General features: G+C 36.7%; 1 long non-coding RNA gene across 1 annotated transcript in view; it reads right to left on the bottom strand.

The window, feature by feature from the left end:
• Positions 1 to 15,685, bottom strand: part of LOC129497448 (uncharacterized) — a 30,097-nt gene extending 14,412 nt beyond the window's left edge. The window contains exons 1-2 of the long non-coding RNA XR_008661947.1: positions 15,636 to 15,685; positions 3,643 to 3,730 (exon numbers count right to left, since the gene is read on the bottom strand). This is a non-coding gene — a long non-coding RNA (uncharacterized LOC129497448). The remainder of the gene's footprint in view (positions 1 to 3,642; positions 3,731 to 15,635) is intronic.
• Positions 15,686 to 19,211: the final 3,526 nt, after the last annotated feature.

Genomic DNA, 19,211 nt, shown 5'->3' with positions numbered 1-19,211 from the left:
TCTTTTCCCAGGCATATACACAACTGAATTTCCTGGATCCCTTGTTTTTGAGAGGAATCATGTGACTATTTCCAGCCAATGAGTTGTCAGAAGAGATGACACCTGTTGTTTCCAGGCAGGATAATTTAATTATTTGTGTCTTATCTTCCTGAGTTCCATTTCCCTCTGCCCCAAAGATCATCAACTTTCGGGCAGCCTCATCCAGAAGAAAAGATGTCACTGAATAGACAGACCACCAGGCCATGATGCACATGCGGACTAGTGAGAAAAAGGTAAGCCACCGAGATTTAGAGGTTAAGTGCCCCACACATTCTGCCTTGGCATTCACAGTTCTTCAGGGTGCTGACAGCTTTCTACTATAAGCATCTGCATCTCTCTACTTTTTTCTGACATGATAGGCCCACGCAAAGCAGGCTGGAATATCAGCCAGTTGATTTCCCAAGGAGAACTCAGCCAATGAAAGATGAGAGCCAAATGACAAGTTTCTTCATTCCTTCCCCACCCTTTTGAAGCACATGCCACACACAACCTTCCAAGATTCCCAGCAGTGTTTGAGTCTCATTGTCCTCTGCAGTAACCTGTTCTTTAATTTACCTGGAATGACATCATTCTCTTCCCTTACTTCCCTACTCCCAATTCTTGGTATATTTCCTATGTAAACTACTGACACTCAAATTGTTAGCTCAGGGTTTGTTCCTGCAGAAACTCAAGCCATGACATAATGGAGCAATTTAGGGTCTTATCTCCCAGAGAGTGATTTTATATAGGACAGATAAAGAATTCGGGGGGGTGATGGTGGTGATAAAGCCTTCCTGCTCTCTGTATGTTAGAAAGCATATTTTTTTGTTCTAGAAGTTTCCTTTAAAACATAAAAAAGAAGGTATAGTAGTATAATACTGAATATTCCTTACCTAACATGTTTTACCAATGGATGCTCTTTCTAAATATTACTTAAGATTTTTCTTCCTACTTTTTCCTGGTTACTCTGTTTTCTCTCCTACCCAGCACCAACAATTACTTCAATTTCATTAACAGCCCTAGGAGGACAGAAGATGCCAACTAAAAGAAACGTCAATTCCATTTGTGGAATAAAATATCAAAATAATGGTAAAGACAGTTATCTCTTGAAAATACAGTGATATTCTTGAATACTATGAATAGCAGTAAGAAAAAATTCCTACAGCAAGAAACACATTTATGTATAAATAGCACAGGGGAAAGAGAACAGTTCAAGAGCCATACAACTTCAAACATGAGGCTAGATGAGAATTTGCATAGCTGATGATGGGGAGGAAAATTAGAGATGGTATTAAGATGCTAGACTAAAATATACTTCATGGAAGAGAGAGGAACCAGCAACTAGAGAACACCCAAATCTGTCTACATGGGGGCCATTAATCAAAAATAGGTGCCAAGTCAGTATACAACAGGTCATTTATTGCAGTTCAAATAAGCATTGTGAATTTCCTTCAGGGTAAAGTCCTATTAACCTACTATAACCATCCTGTGTGGGCCTCCCAGCAATATCTGATTCCCTATGTCACGTCAATAATTGAGTAGGAGTGCTAATTGTCTGGGCTAATATTTTGCTCAGTCCTTTCCAAATTATGGCAACCCAGGACACTCACAAGCTACCCACAGCAAAGATTTGATCACCTGGATGTGCAAGACAGATGGGGAAAATCTCCACTTCTTATCTGTACTTGAAAGGAGAATAAATAGAATCAGTTCAAGATTTCCCTCTTCCCCGGCCAAGAGAATGGCAAAAATTACCAAGTATTACACAGAGATTGTTTGAGAGTGGGTGAAAATCATTGGCATAATATAAGAAAATGAAGACTTCAAGTTTACTGATCTCCAACATTTGTTACCATAAGATAAAAATGATAAATTTAGCATATTTTAATAGATATATAATGTATTGGCCTAGGCATGAAATAATAAATGCTTTTCCTAACAAGTTAGGCAGCCCCTATGGTAACAAATTTATTCATTCACCAAATATTTATTGTGCAGCTATTGTGCTATTTCTGTGTGGATGGTAAGAGGCTTCTGGGTCTTAATATTGTATTGCTCCAGGATTTTCCTTGGTCTTCTTGTTTCATCTACACGCTCATCAGTTTGGGGAATTTAAATTTAATACACTGATTAATCTCTCATCCATAACCCTAGCCTAAATCTCTCCTTTGATCTACAGACTAGATATCTAACCGCTTACTACATCTGTCCATTTGGATGTTGTAACAGTCATCTAGAATGATATCCAAAAAAATAACCTCTTGATCACTGCCCACCTATGCCAGCAGTTCTTCCTAATCTAGTAAAATGTCAAAATCCTTTTCCATCTTGAAATCCTTTGGGTTTTTCTTTCCTTTACATTGCAGATTTAAATCATCTGGGGTGTTCCCCCCAGATCCATTGCCAAATGTGGTATGAGTCTGCCCACATTGCCCTGCCTCCGCTGCTTTAGCCAACCTAATCAGAAGCACCTTCTACCCAATTACTGTCTCACCTCTTCACTGATCTTCTGGTCTCTTCACTTGACCCATTTTTGTCCACATTCTACACAGAGATCAAAAGTGATCTTTTAAAAAATGTAAACAGGACCACATCCCTCTGCAGAATTAAGACGCGCAGTGATTTCCAACTACATTTAAAGCCAGTGAACACACATCTCCCGGCCTAGAGGTCCTATAAAAACAGAGCTTCTTAGTACTCCTATCTGACTAGGTTTCCTCAAATTGTGCCTGAACCATGTTTGTCTTTGCATGTCTACCTCCATTCCTCTACAACTGCATTTCTCTCTTGGTTAGTAGGCTCCTCCCCATCCTCTCTGCAGTATCTTAGCTGTCTTTCCATTTCTTCACTCCAACTCAACCTCTATTTTTAAATTTCTCCATAGGACTGGTCACTACTGAAATTCTACTTATTATGTATTTATTTTGTGCCAATTGTCTGTCAACTCTTCACTAAAATGTACATCACAGGAGGGACCTTGTTCTGTTTTCTGCTGTATCTTTAATATCTAGAACAAAATTTGGCATGTAGAAGACTCTCAATAAATGTTTCTGAATGAATGAAAAGCTAATTTCTTGAACCATCTCCAAGTTTGATTGCTGATTTGGATACATGTATATCACGAGAGAGCTAGTTACTGTACATATGGCTGCAAGAGCAGAAACCTTGATATAGCAAATAATTTTCCCCTTCTCTAAACTACTCTTTCTTCCTTTTCTCCAGTCACCTAGGAGTTCATCCTTACCAGGCTTAATCACAGAATGTGTTTCCTTCTCCTCACTGCAGAAAAGAGAACAGACTCATAAAACAAATACAGAAGTTTTGTGGAGTTTTGTAAGGTGAGAACAATTTCTTTTTTCTTCCCACTCTCAACCCTTACCTGGAAATCTGCATTTTTCATTGCAAGTTAAGGATCTGTATATGATCTTTAAAAGCCTTTCTCATGCTGAGGCTCTAATGAGAAGAATAACCATTTATATTTGCATGTGGATTTTTATAACAGATAAAGCAGTATCACATGTCTCACTTAAGCTCCTTAATGATTATCTTAGGCTGTATCATAGGAATTTCTATCCTTACTTCACAAATAATGTGAATGAAGTTCTGGGAGGATAAGTGGCTTACCCCAGGTTGAACTCTGACAAGTGATGTTACCAGGAGTGGAATTTGTTCTCATTTCCAACCTTTTTTTTCCATTACGAGAATCATAATCCTGGAAAATATTGGCCCAGAAAATACCAGTCATTAAACAGATGTGGAACTCTATAAAAAAAATAAGGCCTAGTATTAATAAAATGTTCTCAAGAGCTTTTCAGTAAACCCAATGATGTCCTTTCTATCTTCAAAGAAGAAAATGATCATGTACATGACTCTATTAACAAATGACTCTCTCTCATCCTAGCTTTCCAAAGACTTGAATCTAGGTCTGATATCCATCAGTGAGCTATAAAGAATTGCAAAGGACTGGGTCTGAATAATCATGGAAATTGGGCTTAAAAAGATGTGTTGAATCCAAATAGTAGAAGTTAGGAGAGCTTAGGGACTGTGTGTACTTTCCATTCCACCACTGTTTAATTATACATTCTCAGCCAATTTTATACCTTTTATAACTTTTGAGGACTCAACTTTATCGTGTACAAAATAGGGATAATGAAATGTATTAGTCAGTTCCCACTAGATTGTACTGTGTAACAACCTCCAAGTCTTAGTGATTTCAGACAACACAGGTTTATATCCTGCCCATGTTATGTGTTAGCTGTGCTTCATATGTGATGATGCCTGACAGAGACTATTGTTTCTAAGTTCCAAGCTAAAGGAATAGTTTATACCTGGAAAATATTACAATAATAGCACTGGGAACTAAGCAATGGAGAAAGCCAAATATTCAAGCCTATAGCCAATGTTTTTTTTTTTTTCTTTTGGGGAGAACAGAAAATAATTGGAAGCAATAAATCAATATGATCTACAGCATAAGAGAACGTAATTTATAGGATTAGCTTAAGAATTAAATAAAAAAGTTCTTATAAATGTTTAATGCAGGGCAGCCCGGGTGGCTCAGCAGTTTAGTGCTGCCTTCAGCCCAGGGCCTGATCCTGGAGACCTGGAATCGAATCCCACGTCGGGCTCCCTACATGGAGCCTGCTCCTCCCTCTGCCTGTGTCTCTGCCGTTCTCTCTGTCTGTCTGTCTCTCTCTCTCTCTCTGTCTGTCTGTCTCTCATGAATAAATAAATAAAATCTAAAAAATAAAATGAATGTTTAATACAGTTGAGCATGTTCTCAATTATTATACGGATACGAATATATAGATTAGCTTAAGTATCTCTCTCCTGGTTCTCTAATCCTTGCAAAGCTACACAAATTGTCAGTAGGGAACTAACATTTGGAATGTTCTAGGCAGTAATGGGCCCTGTATCATGCAGAGACTTGACATCTTTGAGAGATTAGCAACTGTGTTAAACTAGAACTTTTATATCAACACTGCAGCTGTTTGGGGGGACAGGGTTGAGGGTTTTTGTTATTGTTTTAGTTTTTTTATTGGTTTTTGGTTTTTTGTACTGATAAAAATACTAAAGTATGACATCCTCATTGAGATGGTACTAGGGTCATAAAATGTACTACAATTTCACTTTCCTGTGCATTTATCTTAGAGTCTCTTAGACTCATAAAATGCTCTTTTCATAGAAAGAGCAGATTTTATTTGAGTCTTCTGGATTCTAGTGATGTTTCTTCTTACCTCAATCATGAGCTGCTCTAGTCTCTTTACTCCCTTCTGCTTGTCATCTCATTACTCCTACTCATATTCCCTTGTGTCTCACTTAATATTTCCCCATTCTCTTTAAAACACCTTCTTCAGATATTTGTTAACACTATACCCTACTTCATCTGTACATAAGTAGGTCTTCTCCCAAGTCGTGATTAGTCAGAATTGTGATTATGTAAGTGTTTCTCCTATTACCTAACTGCTAATTGTAGATAACTTTCTAGGAAGGCAGAAAATTGAGTTACAGATTTAGCAAGAATATACCAAAGAGGAAGGGAAAATGTATTTTTCAGGTCAATTGAATTTTTGTATAGATTTTCATGCACAAAAGCCCACAAGTTTCTCTGTCAGTTATATTGCCACTTCCAGAATTGCTGAAGTTTATTATACCAAGTAGTACTCTTCCATTCCCCACCTACTAGTGTCACTGATGTTATAGTTTTAGGGCACCAGGAATTATATCAGTCTGAGTCCCTTTCCTATGAACCCATTATAAGCTGTTGCCTTCTCTTTGCCCCAGCCATCTTCTCCTACTATATATATTCTGTACCTGTTCCAGTCTCCTCTGGCTGAGAGGCCCTACTCCATCTCTCCTGTTATGGATTAAATGTTTGTATCTCCCAAAAATTCATATATGGAAGTTCTAACCCCCAACGTGGGGGTTTGGAAATGGGGGTCTTTGGAAGATAATTAGGTTATGATGAGTTTGTGCCCTTAGACGAAGAGACACCAATGATTTTGCTATCTCTCTCAGCCTTATGAGGAGGCAGTGAGAAGGTAACTATCTGCAAGTCAGGAAGGGAGTTCTTATTAGAAAGCAAATCATAAGGGTTAAGGGGTAGTGGAAAGGGAGGTGGGCAGGGGGTTGGGGTAACTGGGTGACGGGCACTGAGAGGGGCATTTGACAGAATGAGCACTGGGTGTTACATTATATGTTGGCAAATTGAACTCCAATAAAAAAGTAAATAAATAAATAAAAAGGAAAAAAAAAAAAAAGAAGGCAAATCACGGGCAGCCCAGGTGGCTCAGTGGTTTAGTGCTGCATTTGGCCCCGGGCCTGATCCTGGAGACCCTGGATCGAGTGCCATGTTGGGTTCCCTGCCTGGAACCTATTTCTCCCTCTGCCAGTATCTCTGCCTCTCTCGGTCTCTCATGAATCAATCAATCTTTAAAATAAATAAATAAATGTTTTTAAAAAAAGGAAGAAAGAAAGCAAATCACTTTGCACCTTGGTTTTGGTCTCTTTACTACCAGAAATGTGAGAGAAATAAATTCCTGTTGTTTAAGTTACACAGTTTGTGATATTTTGTAGAGTAGCCTGAGCAGGCTAATGAACCTCCTTTCTACATTTAATCAGACAAGGTGAGTTTTATGAGAATAGAAGAATGTTGAGAAGAAGCACTTGAAAAATATCAACATTTAAGGAAAAGGCAAAGACCAAAAAGACATGGAATGAAGTTAAAAAGGCATGGTCCTATAAAAATAATTGTGTAAGAGAATTTCAGGAATTAGGGAGTTTAGGAACTTCTGGCAATAGGTAGGCTAACCTCCATTAAAAAAAAAGAACTATAGAGCTGAATAAAATTATTGAAAACAAATTTAGGGCTCTGGAAATCAACAAAAGGAAAAAAACACATTAAGAAGTATTTATTCTTGGAAAAACTGCTACAGCTTCAAATGAGATCAGTGGGACTCTGTGGCCTTCTTGGCTGGGCCATTCCTGTCACCCTTCTCCCACTTCCCAGCAGAGTCAAGGAGAGCTGTTATTTTATCATTGTATCTGAGAATCCCTGCAGCTTTGTTGAGAAAGTTTGATTTCAGGTGCAAGGTAGAATTGGTTGCTAATTTATTGACTAAAGTGGTAAACTTGATCAAAATAAGTAAGAAAATTTTTATCTTTGCTAGCCTAAGTTTGTGGTCCTGGTTGGAGAAAGTGGCAGTCTAATCAGCAATTCAACAAGGATATCCTGTCAACGAGAGAGCCACAGAAAGGCCGGACAAGCATTCTACATATTTCTCACTGTCTGAGAAACTGCATGCATGTGGAGAAGATACTGGAAAGAGCCTATAATTCCAGTGAAGGCAAGGGAGACTTGAAAATAGGCTTAAATTTGAATGTACCCCCAAAGTCATACAAACTAAATGGGCAGAGGGTATAGAAGCTTTATGGGCTTTGGGTGTTTGAGCACAATTTCTGTCTAACTCACTGACTCATCATTAGCTATGCAGAGACAGGGAAATCCTTAAAATCTAAACAGAGATATCAATAGCAACATACTGCAGTGAATATAGATTTTGCAGTTTATGTTTGGCTAGTTATTTTTTTTAACCATTTCAGAAAAATAAGTCAGAATTCAGAGTTAATAACAATGTATTATTGAAAATGTGCCATCAATATATGAGATATATGGGGGAGGGAGGCAGTTAATAGAAAATGTATAGAAAATGATGCTGAGTGAAATTCAAATGTTGAATTTGTCAGACAAAAAATTCAAAAGTAAACTATGCCTAGAGAATTAAAGGAAATGTGACAACAATGACTTCAGAGGGACTCTCTCTAGAAAAATGAGAACTATTTAAAAAAGAAATTCTAGGGGCAGCCCGGGTGGCTCAGTGGTTTAGCGCCACCTTCAGTCCAGGGTGTGATCTCAGGGACACGGGATCCGGTCCCACATCGGGCTCCCAGCATGGAGCCTGCTTCTCCCTCTGCCTGTGTCTCTGCCCGCCCCCCCATGTGTGTGTGTCTCTATGAATAAATAAATAAAAAATCTTTAAAAAAAGGAAAAAATTCTAAAGTTGACATGTACAGTAACTGAAATAAAAATGCACTAGATGGGTTCTGTAGAAAATCTGAAGTAGGAGAAGAGAAAAGAATCAATATACAGGAATGCAGGAAGGAAGATATAAAGAATAATCTAATACAAAGAATAGTGAGAAAAAGATTAGAGGAAAATGATAAGAGTTTCAGAGACCTGCAAGACAGTATCAGTCATATCAGTATCTGTAGAGTCGAAGTTCCAGAGAAAGGAAGAGGAGAGAAAGTAACAAAATTTTTTTTTTGAAAAAATAATGGTCATAAATTTCCCAAATTTGATAATTATTAATCTACTGATCCAAGAAGTTTGACAAACACCAAGTATTATAAATACAATAATAATCATACCTAGAAGCACCATAGTCAAATCAAAGAGAAAAACCTTGAAAGCAGCAAGAGGAAATGGCTCATCACATTCAGAGGTGCAACAATACAATTGATGGTGGACTTCTCATCAAAAACAGTGAAAGCTGGAAAGCAGTGGGATGGCATATTCAAAGGGCTGACAGAAGGGGAAAAATTATTACCTAAGAATTCTATGTCCAGTAAAAACTATTCCTCAAAAATGAAGATTAAATAAAGGTATCCACATTTTAGAAAACCAGAATTTTTTGCTGAAGGTGGCGCTAAACTGCTGAGCCACCCCGGGCTGCCCAGCAAATATTTTGAAACACAAAAGAAGGAAGAAGGAAAAGTAGAACAAAAATGACATGAGATATATAGAAAAGACTGCAAACTGACAGGTGAAAACCTAACCATGTAAAAAAAATACATTAAATATCAAACTTTTAACTACTGCAAAAGGCAGAGATTGTCAGACTGAATGTAAAGAAATTAACAGCTATATTACTTCACAAGACATATACTTTAGATTCAAAAACACAAATAGGTCAAAAATACAAAGAGTAAAAACTATACTACACAAACAGTAAATATAAGAAAGCTGGAGTAACTATATGACAAAATAGACTTTAAGAAATATCACAACAGGGATGCCTGGGTGGCTCAGCAGTTTAGTGCCTGCTTTTGGCCCAGAGCATGATCCCGGAGTCCTGGGATCTTGTCCCACATCAGGCTCCCTGCATGGAGCCTGCTTCTCCCTCTGCCTATATTTTTGCCTCTGTGTGTGTGTGTGCGCACGTGTGTGTGTTTCTCATGAATGAATGAATGAATGAATGAATGAATAAGATCTTAAAAAAGAAAAAAAAAAGAAAAAAATATCACAACAGGGACACCTGCATGGCTCAGTCAGTTAATCATCCAACTCTTGATTTAGGCTCAGGTCATGATCTCAGGGTTGATTGAGTCCCACATCAGTCTCTATGCTGAGCATGGAACCTGCTTAGGATTTTCTCTCTCTCTCTCTCTCTCCCTCCACCCCTTTCTTCCTACCACAAGAGATAAATAGATATTTCATAATGATAAAATGGTTAATATATTAGGAAGATAGAGCAATTACTTATGTATGTGCATATAAGAAAAAGTCTCAAAATACATTATGCAAAAAGTAATATTTGAAAAGAGAAGTGGTAATTTAATGATTACAGTAACATATGTGAAACCTCCTAAACATAAAATCAGCAAGGCTGTAGGACTGAATGGCACCATAAATTAACATGGCCTAAATGGCATATAGAACATTCCAAACAATAGCAGAATATGTACAGTTTCCAAGTACAAATGGAAAATTCTTCAGTTTATACAATATTCTAAAACACGAAACTAAAGTCCCTATAAATGGAAAAGAATTAAATTGGTACAAAGTTTATTCTCTAATCACAACTAAACCAAATTAGAAGTTAACCTAAAAATTTTTGTAAATCTTTAAATATTTGGGGGATTAAACAGCACACTTCTAAACAACCCACATTTTGAAGGAAAAAAATCACAAGAGTAATTAGAAACATCTTTAATTGAGTTAAAAAGAATATAATCTTTTGATGCAACTAAATCAGTAATTAGAAGGAAATTTAATATTTTATAGGCTTATAATAGAATCAAAGAAATAAAACCAATAATTAAGCTTCCATCTTAAGAAGTTACAAAAAGAGGGGCACTCGGATGGTGTGGTGGATTAAGTGAATGACTTAGTTTCGGCTCAAGTTGTGATCTCAGGATGGTGAAATTGAGCCCCCACACTGGGCTCTGTGCTCAGTGTGGAGTCTGCTTAATATTCTCTCTCCCTTTCCCTCACTCCTTACCTGTCCCCTCACCTTTCATAAATAAATAAATCTTAAAAAAAAAGAAGTTACAAAAAGAAGAGCAATTCAAACTCAAAAAAGGATGACATAATGAGTATCAGAGCTGAAATCCATAAAATGGAAAAAAAATTAAAAATCAAAAGCTAATTCTTTGAAAAGAAAAAAAATGATAAACCTTCTTTGCTATCTGGCAATGAAATGACATAAAAGAGATCAAACTACATGATTTCATTATATAAAGCTTAAAAACAGGTAGAACTAACCTACAGGGGTAGGAGTAAGAATAATGATTGCTTTTGTGGATGAGAGAGTAGTGATTAGAAAGAGGCATGAAGGAAAATGTGTAGGAGTCTGTAATAATTTCTTGCAGTAGTTGTTGTAGACTGTGGTTACACTGGTGTGTCCATACTTTAAAGATTCACGAAACTGTACACTTATGAACTGTGCACATTATACTTCCACAAATATTTTGTTAAAATTACAAAACATGTGGTTTTAAAGAAGAATAACAATTGAGGAATAACAATTGAGGAGAGAAGGAAAGAACTAGAAGAGAAAACTTATACAACATCCAAGAGTGACAAAGAGCTGGAAATAGAAAAGAGATTAAAAGATAAGGCCATTAAAACTCATGAAAAATTTATTCAAGTGACAACCTTGAACAATTCTGTAACTACCACAGATATTTAATGAGTAGTTGTTTATCTGCCCACGAAGCAAACACCAAGACCAGACAGCTTTATGGATATGTTCCATCTATCTTGAGAAACAGAAAAGTTTCATCTTCTACAACTTTCCAGAGAATAAAAGAAATTGTACACATAAATGCAAACTTGACATATAACACATAGACCAGTGGAAAACAAGACAGAAAGATTAGACTCTTCAATAAATGTACTGTGACAACTGGGAACCAAAGTTCCGAGGGAACAGAACTAAGCAGAGAGGACAAAACAATCTCAGAAATTAAACACAATGCTCTTTCATGCTTTTCTCCAAAAGCAAGTATTCTCATTGTTATTTTCACAATTTTGGCCATACTTCAGCATTGCAGCGGATCAGTATATTCAGACATAAATCCAATACTTAGAGTAAGGAAACCACTTTTGTAATCATTGAATCATGGCTGGAGTCAATGTAGCTGTCGTTGCCAGGACATTTTTATTTATTTATTCCAAGTGAATATTCACTAGAGAATCTTTCTAGATTTTGTTTTGTTGTAATTCCTATTGGAATACTGTATCTGTAGTGCTGTGTGTTTAAGACAGCTTTGCCATTGCCATGATTCTGCAGCTCCTCAGATACCTTGCCATGGTTGGACTGAGTCTCTGTGGGACAGAGCCCTCTGGTGATCTTAGGGTATCTGAGCTCTAGGAGAGTTACTTGAATTGATTTACACCAAAGTTGTGGTTTCCAAGCAGAATAATATGTAGTTTTATAAGAAAACTATACCTCTTAATACATACAAAGAGTAAAAAGAAGCTATAAGTAATAAATAATTGAAGGCAAGTACAGTCTCTGATTTGGAGACTAGTGAGACCTGAAAGGATTACATTTCTGTTTAAACTTCATGGCCTCACTATCTGTAGAGAAGAAAACAGGAAAATTAACAGGTTTTCATCTATGGAGAAAAGAGCCAGCCCTTGCATGATTGTTACAGTTAGATTTCTATTCAAAACAGCTGTAATTTAGTTATTTAGAAATTATTATGTGTGATATCTGCAGAACAAACAGATAAAAACCCCAGAACTGCCAGTCAGTTATTGCCCATGGAATTTTAATTAAATTAGGTTACATTTCAGTCCATTTATCAAAGAATATGCCATTTATATTTTGGGAAAGATAAGCCTTATCAAATATAATATAAAAGAAATTCATCTCAAAACCCTGAAGGCCCTTATTGGGTCCTGTTGGATGGAAGAACCACCACAGAGCCTCATAGGATATGCCTGAGTGTACAGTTCAGGAAAGGCTATCACTTGATCAATGAAACCTTGTAGGAAAAACAGAGGAACTGCGCTTTCTGAGCCTGGCAGCTAAGCAAACAATCATTCTACTTCATAAAAGGGATGTGACAAAATTGATCAAGGCCATTCTGAAGTTTACGGAGCTACAGTGTTTGCACAAAGGGCGAACACCTGAGCTCTGTTATAAATGAAACATCAGTTGGACGGGTGGGCAAATGTGGAGACACAGACATGCCTAGAGCAGATGAGGCATTAGGGCAGGCACTTGACCTCCTGGTACAAAAGCAGCAAGGTTAAATTTGTCCCTTCTCAACTGAAGGGACAGTGAATTGCCAAATCCCTCCAAATCCACAGTACTTCTTGCAACCTTGTTTTCCTCTTCATTTCTCGGCCACCACCCAAGCTCAGGCCCTCGTTGGCTTTTGTTTGCCATATTGGTTTGGAATGTGGTAATGGTCTCATTTCTGTTATTGCTGCATTTTATACAAGTGCTGAAATACTTTATTAGAGTTCATGTTACACATTCTGATCATGTTGTATCTGTTGTCCAAAAACGTTCCATGCCTCTTTTTTTTATTCCTTCACATAATCCTCATATTCTAGCATAGTCTCACCTTATTCTCCCCAAATGGGACTACTTGAAGTGTGAATGTGATTGGAAGGTCCCTATCTTCTTTGCAAATCAATAATCTACTCACCCTTTAAGGCTTATTTCATTTGCCTTCTTTTGTTTATTTCCCTGACAGTCTCCAAAGCCCAGACTACCTCACTTCTTTATCTATAAAGCTGATCATACATCATTCTTTTTACTTATGTATATGTCTATTTCTGCTCCTAAAAGTAAGGACCTTGAATTCATGGGATGCCTCATTCATTGGAATCCCCAATACCTACCACAGTTCTTAGCAAATAGAATGTTTAATAAATGGTTATCCAATTGAACTGAAAATAATACCAAGTGGATTTTTTTTTTTCCCCTATCTGAATCTGAAAACTTCTTGTGCTGGGTGAACTTCCTGCCCCAAGAAACTCTATGGGGAAGAGATTCTATCTCCTTTTAATGAAGTTGAAATTGGCTTGCTTTCCCAGGTCACTGGGGCACCAAAGATTAGACTATGACTCAGGATTCACCAATTTGATACCCACCCTGTCCTTCAGAGGAGGGAGAAATCACGGAGAGCTCTAAGAGCCATAGGTCATACAAGATCTAGTTGCAGGCAATGGTGCCTGTTGCAGCAGTATACTGCCATGCCAAATGTGTTGAGACTATTTTGTGACATGATTTGGGGCACTGTTGCGGGTTTCTCTCATTCTTATCCTCAGCTCTTCTGGAGATTCGCTGGCAGATTCAGTTCTTTTTACTTAACTTGGGCAAAGTCAGTTTCTGTTCCTTGTAATAAAAAGAAACTTCATGGATACAGAAGATATTGCTTCACACCCTGGTGGCTCTGATCAAGTCTTTCTCTTTATTTAGAATGTCCTGTTTTGCCTAAATGTTCTCACTTATCCTTAAAGATCCATCAAAAAAGTCATCATCCTCATACACATTAAGTAGGAAGGATCACACAGTGATCATACTTGATGTTCTCTCTCTCTTACCCTTTCTCTGTCTCCCTTGATTCCTCTCTCCTCCTCCTCTCTCCTTTTCTGATTTGAACCCCCAACCATTTGCTTTCTTTATTATGCCCTCTTACAGTATTTGCTATAGTCATACAAAAAATATATTTGTTTTATGTGAACTTGGATTTATCTGTTTGAGGGCAAAGATTGGGTTTTATAGTATAGTATGCTCATAAATAAGTAATAGTTGCCTCTCTGGGGGAAAGAGTGCATGTCGATCTATATCTATCTATACATAGATATAAATAAACATAGATCTGTTTATATGTACAGAATTTTATATATGCATACAAGCTTATTAAAATTTAACTGATATACAGAATGTATAAATACAATTTATAGATAATAAAATATATAACTTTATTGTAAATTCCACATAACCAATTAATTCTCAGATAGTCTGATTTTTGCCAAACTCTTGTATCCATAACCAAACTATGCCTGCAATTAATAAGAATATTTCTGACATGAATGTTGGCTAATATTTTATATTAATGAATAAGATGAAAGGGAAACAAGGTAAGTATGTTGGAACTTTACTCATTTTTCAATGACATGAGTGACTACATTCCTGATTTGAATAACAGTTGAATACTGAGGAAGTGTTTTTTCAATCTTTTTTTTTTTTTTTTAAGATTTTATTTATTTACTCATGAGAGACACACAGAGAGAGGCAGAGACAGGGCAGAGGGAGAAGCAGGCTCCATGCAGGGAGTCGATCCCAGATCTCCAGGATCACACCCTGGGCTGAAGGCGGCGCTAAACCACTGAGCCACCCGGGCTGCCCGTATTTTCTCAATCTTTTGTGCTATATACAATGTTACAGTTATAGACGTTACATACTTTTTAAAAAAGATTTTATTTATTTGAGAGAGAGGGAGGGAGAGAAAGAGGGAGTGAGCACAGGTGGAGACGGAGAAGCAAACTCCCGGCTGAGCAGAGGACCCTATTATCTAGAACCTATTATCTAGATCATGATCTGAGCCAAAGGCAGACGCTTATGGACTAAGCAACCCACACACCCTAGACATGACAGAATTTCAAGTTTAATCTGTACTATAGATATTTTCTGTGTAACATTCTTAAAACTAGACAACCAACAAACAATAAATCACACCCTGAACTGCAGTATTTGCCTATTTCCATGGTGTAAGTACTCCTGGCATGGCTGATTTCAGACTATAAAGGTAATTCCACTCAAGGCAAAGTTAGAAAACTACATGCAGTAGCACGTGATTACTTCCACTCTAGAGATTCAATAGATACAAATGATATTCAAGAACAAAGACAACAGTAAAATGCATAAAAATTAGGGAATAATGATTTTTGAGTGCTCTTTTAACTTATTCAAAGGTAAGTTTATATAATTTAATTTTTCACATGACTATTTAGCCAGCTAACAAAACTCCTGAAAATTTAACAATTGATTCTTAGGAGATTGTACAAGTTACCTTCAGCATACCATTGAATTAGTGTTGTTCCAGACAACACTACAAGGCACTATGGGAATATATAGTAGGTGCTCAAAAAACACTAATTTAAATATAATTTGATGGTTTGGCATATATCAGAGCAGAGCTTATCATCTTTAGGCCCTGCCAGGATAATTTCAATAAGTACACAATGTGAATTTTCTCTAGGCTCTGCGACCCAAAGAGTGTATCAGATTACCACTAACTTCCTAAAATTCCAACTTCCTAAAATTCCTTAGAGATTACAGGGAGAAAGAGAGAGAGTCTTCTCCATCACTTACCTTGAAACCAGCACAGCCGTAGGCTTCCCATAAAGAGAGCAGCATGCTGGCCTTGTATTCTTGCAGGGCTCCTGATAATCACATGTCCCTTGAAGTTTCTTGGTGCTATTTTTGGATTATCACTGGGAGTTCTAAATACCATAGACCTCAGACATTTGAGTTCAGAGGGTTCCAAAGATAGTATATAACTTGTTAAAATTTTGCAACCAGCAGACCTATATTAAAATCCCATTTTACCCTTATGAGTTTTATAATCTGAAGTAACTCATTAACCTAAGTGACTTTCCTCACTAAGTGAGAACAAAACTATTATAAGAAATCAGAAAAAAAAAAATCAGCTAGGTAAAAATGATGCAGGCCCAGGGATTCAGTTTTTTTTTTTTTTTAATAGACTGGGCATATGCAAAGATACTATGGTGCCCCCTTTACCCCAGCCCTAACACTAAAACACTGTTCTTATTAAGGAAGAAAACATTTTATTTGTAACTCTCAATGATCTCTCCCCCTTCTTCCTCATCAGCCATAGCACTTTATTATCTAGATAACATGTTTTATCTAATTAAATGCAGTTCTGCCTTGTCTTTTAATTGCTTCCTATTTGTAAATCTTGCTTCCCCACTTCATCTTGCTCACCATCACATCACACATCCACTCCAGGTTAGATTGTAATTTCCTGAGGACTGCAATCTAGCATAAAAATTACTTATAGACTTTTGGCAGCTTATACTGTCTGATAAGGGTTTAGACACATGGACATCAATAATTATTTGCAAAAATTTATTCCCTAATCCTGGGGCAGAAGTAAAAGTACTCCTAAATAAGTCCTTTAGGTTTTGCAAGCTAGAGTTGTGACTCTTGGAGAGCATCTAGCTTCAATTCCAAAGAAGCTGGAGGTAATGATATTGGATAAGAGATTGTCTTACTTGCTTCATTACCCAACAAATTAGCAGTAGAGCAGAACAGATAACCCCAACTCTGAATCCTTTCTACTTGGCAACTAAACCACATCACCAAAAGAGGCAAGGACCCAACACAGATTTTTTTTAAGAAAGATAAATGAATATTTTCCTCAACTTTTCCTTTTTTACCATGATCTTTCCTACAAACTATAAAAATGTCAAGGAGAATTTAAAACAATAATCAGCACTTTGTTGGCATATATAAATGAGGAATCATGTTATATGAAAGATATTCTGATGATTTTCACATTAATTAAAAAAATCAAAACTGAATATAATGAGCCTGCTGGTGAAAATATAATTTATATATAGTCCACTTGCAGCAAGTAATAATAATCTATGATGCTAATACTTCAAACCATGTCCCTGAGCACCTTCAAAAAATTAAAAGTCACATTCTCTGTTATTAAAGCTTACATACTGGGATGCCTGGGTGGCTCAGCGGTTGAGTGTCTGACTTTGGCTCAGGGTATGATCCCGGGGTCCTAGGATCAAGTCCCACATCAGGCTCCCTGCATGGAGCCTGTCTTTCTCTCTCTCTCTTTCTCTCTCTCTGTCTTTAATGAATAAATAAATAAAATCTTTAAAAAATAAAAAAAAATAAAAAATAAAGTTTACATATAAATTCACAAGGCTAATTTTATTTATTTTTCATTTCTTTTTATTTTTTATAGTGATATGATTTACTCACAATATATCCTAATTTCCCAGTTTAATAAGTTTTAATAATAATCAAAGGCATCCATATAATTACCAAGAGAAGTATAGAGTATCTCCATGATTCCAGTAAGTTTACTAACAATCCTTTGTAGCCAAAGCTCTCCCAAAAGGAATTACTTTCTGACTAAACAAAGGTTTGTTTTATCTCTTCTAGAACTCCACATATTGGGATCATACAATGTATACCATTATCTCTGTTTTTTTTTTTTTAACTCAGAACCATGTCTAAGAGATTTAATCGTATCTTGTGTATATCAGTTGTTTATTCGTTCAATTGATAAGTAGTATTACACGATGAACATAAGTTTATTCTCCTCTTGATGGACATTCAAGTTGTTTCCAGGTTTTGACTATTATGAATAAAGCCACATAAAATATTCTTGCAAAAGTCATATTGTAGAGATTAGCTTTCCTTTCTCTCAAATATATTTATCAGAGTGGAATTGCTAAATTGTAAGACAGATATATACCATTAATATTGTAAGAAACTGGAAACCATTCCCCAAAATTGTTGTACCTCTTCCACACTCCCACCAACACTGGGTGGAAATTTCAATACCTCCTCATCCCTGTCATTGGTCTTGTCAGACTCTTAGTTGGTTTGAAATGGTTTGAAATGATTTCAGGGCAGCCCAGGTGGCTCAGCGGTTTAGCACCGCCGCCTTCAGCCCAGGGCCTGATCCTGGAGACCCAGAATCGAGTCCCATGTCGGCTCCCTGCATGGGGCCTGCTTCTCTGTCTGCCTGGGTCTCTGCCTCTCTCTGTGTGTGTCTCATGAATATAAAAATAAAATCTTTAAAAAAAAAGAAGTGATTTCAAATTTGGGGTTTTTTTTTTTTGCATTTATGTGCTAATGATATTGAACATCTGGTTATGTGCTTAGTGGCCATTCTTATATCTTTGGTGAAATACCTGCTCAAAATTTTGGGTCACTAAAATTTTTTTATTGTGAAAAATTTACACACTGCAAAATATGCCATTTTAATCACTCTTTTTTTTAAGATTTTATTTATTTATTCATGAGAGACACAGAGAGAGGCAGAGACATAGGCAGAGGAAGAAGCAGACTTCCTGCATGATGAGCATGATGTGGGACTTGATCCCAGAACCCCAGGATCATGACCTGAGCCAAAAGGCAGACGCTTAACCACTGAGCCATCCAGGTGCCCCCATTTTAATCACTCTTAAGTATACACTTATATCGTGTTAATTATAATCACAATGTTGTGCAATTATCACCACTGTCTACTTCTCAAAGTGTTTCATCAGCCCAAACAGAAACTCTATAACCACTAAACATTAATAATTTATCTTCTGTTTCCTTCAGCCTCTGGTAACATCTAATATAGGTTTTGTCTCTATGAATTTGTCTATTCATTTCATACAAGTGGAATCATACAGTATTTTTCCTTTTGTGTCTGGCTTATTTCATTTAACACAATGTTTTCAAGGTTCATTCATGGTGTAGCATGTATCAGAATTTCATTCCTTTCTATGGCTAAAAAATATTCCATTGTGCATATCATATTTTGCTTATCCATTATCTAGGGACATTGTCCTTGTTTCTACTTTTTGGCTATTGTTACTAATACCATTTTCTTTTTTATTGGGTGTAACTAAAAATTTCTGAGTCACATGGTAAATCTATGTTTAGCTTTTTGAGGAGCCAGCAAACTGATTCCTACAACAGCTTCACTACTGGACATTCTCACAGTGATGTATGAGGGTGCCAATTTCTCTACATCCTCACCAACAGTCATTATTATTATTATTACTATTGCCAATCTTGTGGGCATAAAGTGTTATCTCATTGTGATTTTTATTTGCATTCCCCTAACAACTGATTATGTTGAACATTTTTTTCACATTCTTATTGGCCATTTGTGTATCTTCTTTA

This window comes from Nyctereutes procyonoides, unplaced genomic scaffold, assembly GCF_905146905.1.
Source record: "Nyctereutes procyonoides isolate TBG_1078 unplaced genomic scaffold, NYPRO_anot_genome, whole genome shotgun sequence".
Taxonomy (NCBI): domain Eukaryota; kingdom Metazoa; phylum Chordata; class Mammalia; order Carnivora; family Canidae; genus Nyctereutes; species Nyctereutes procyonoides.
Note: the sequence above shows the minus strand (reverse complement) of the source record. Positions and strands in the feature narration are given on the sequence as shown.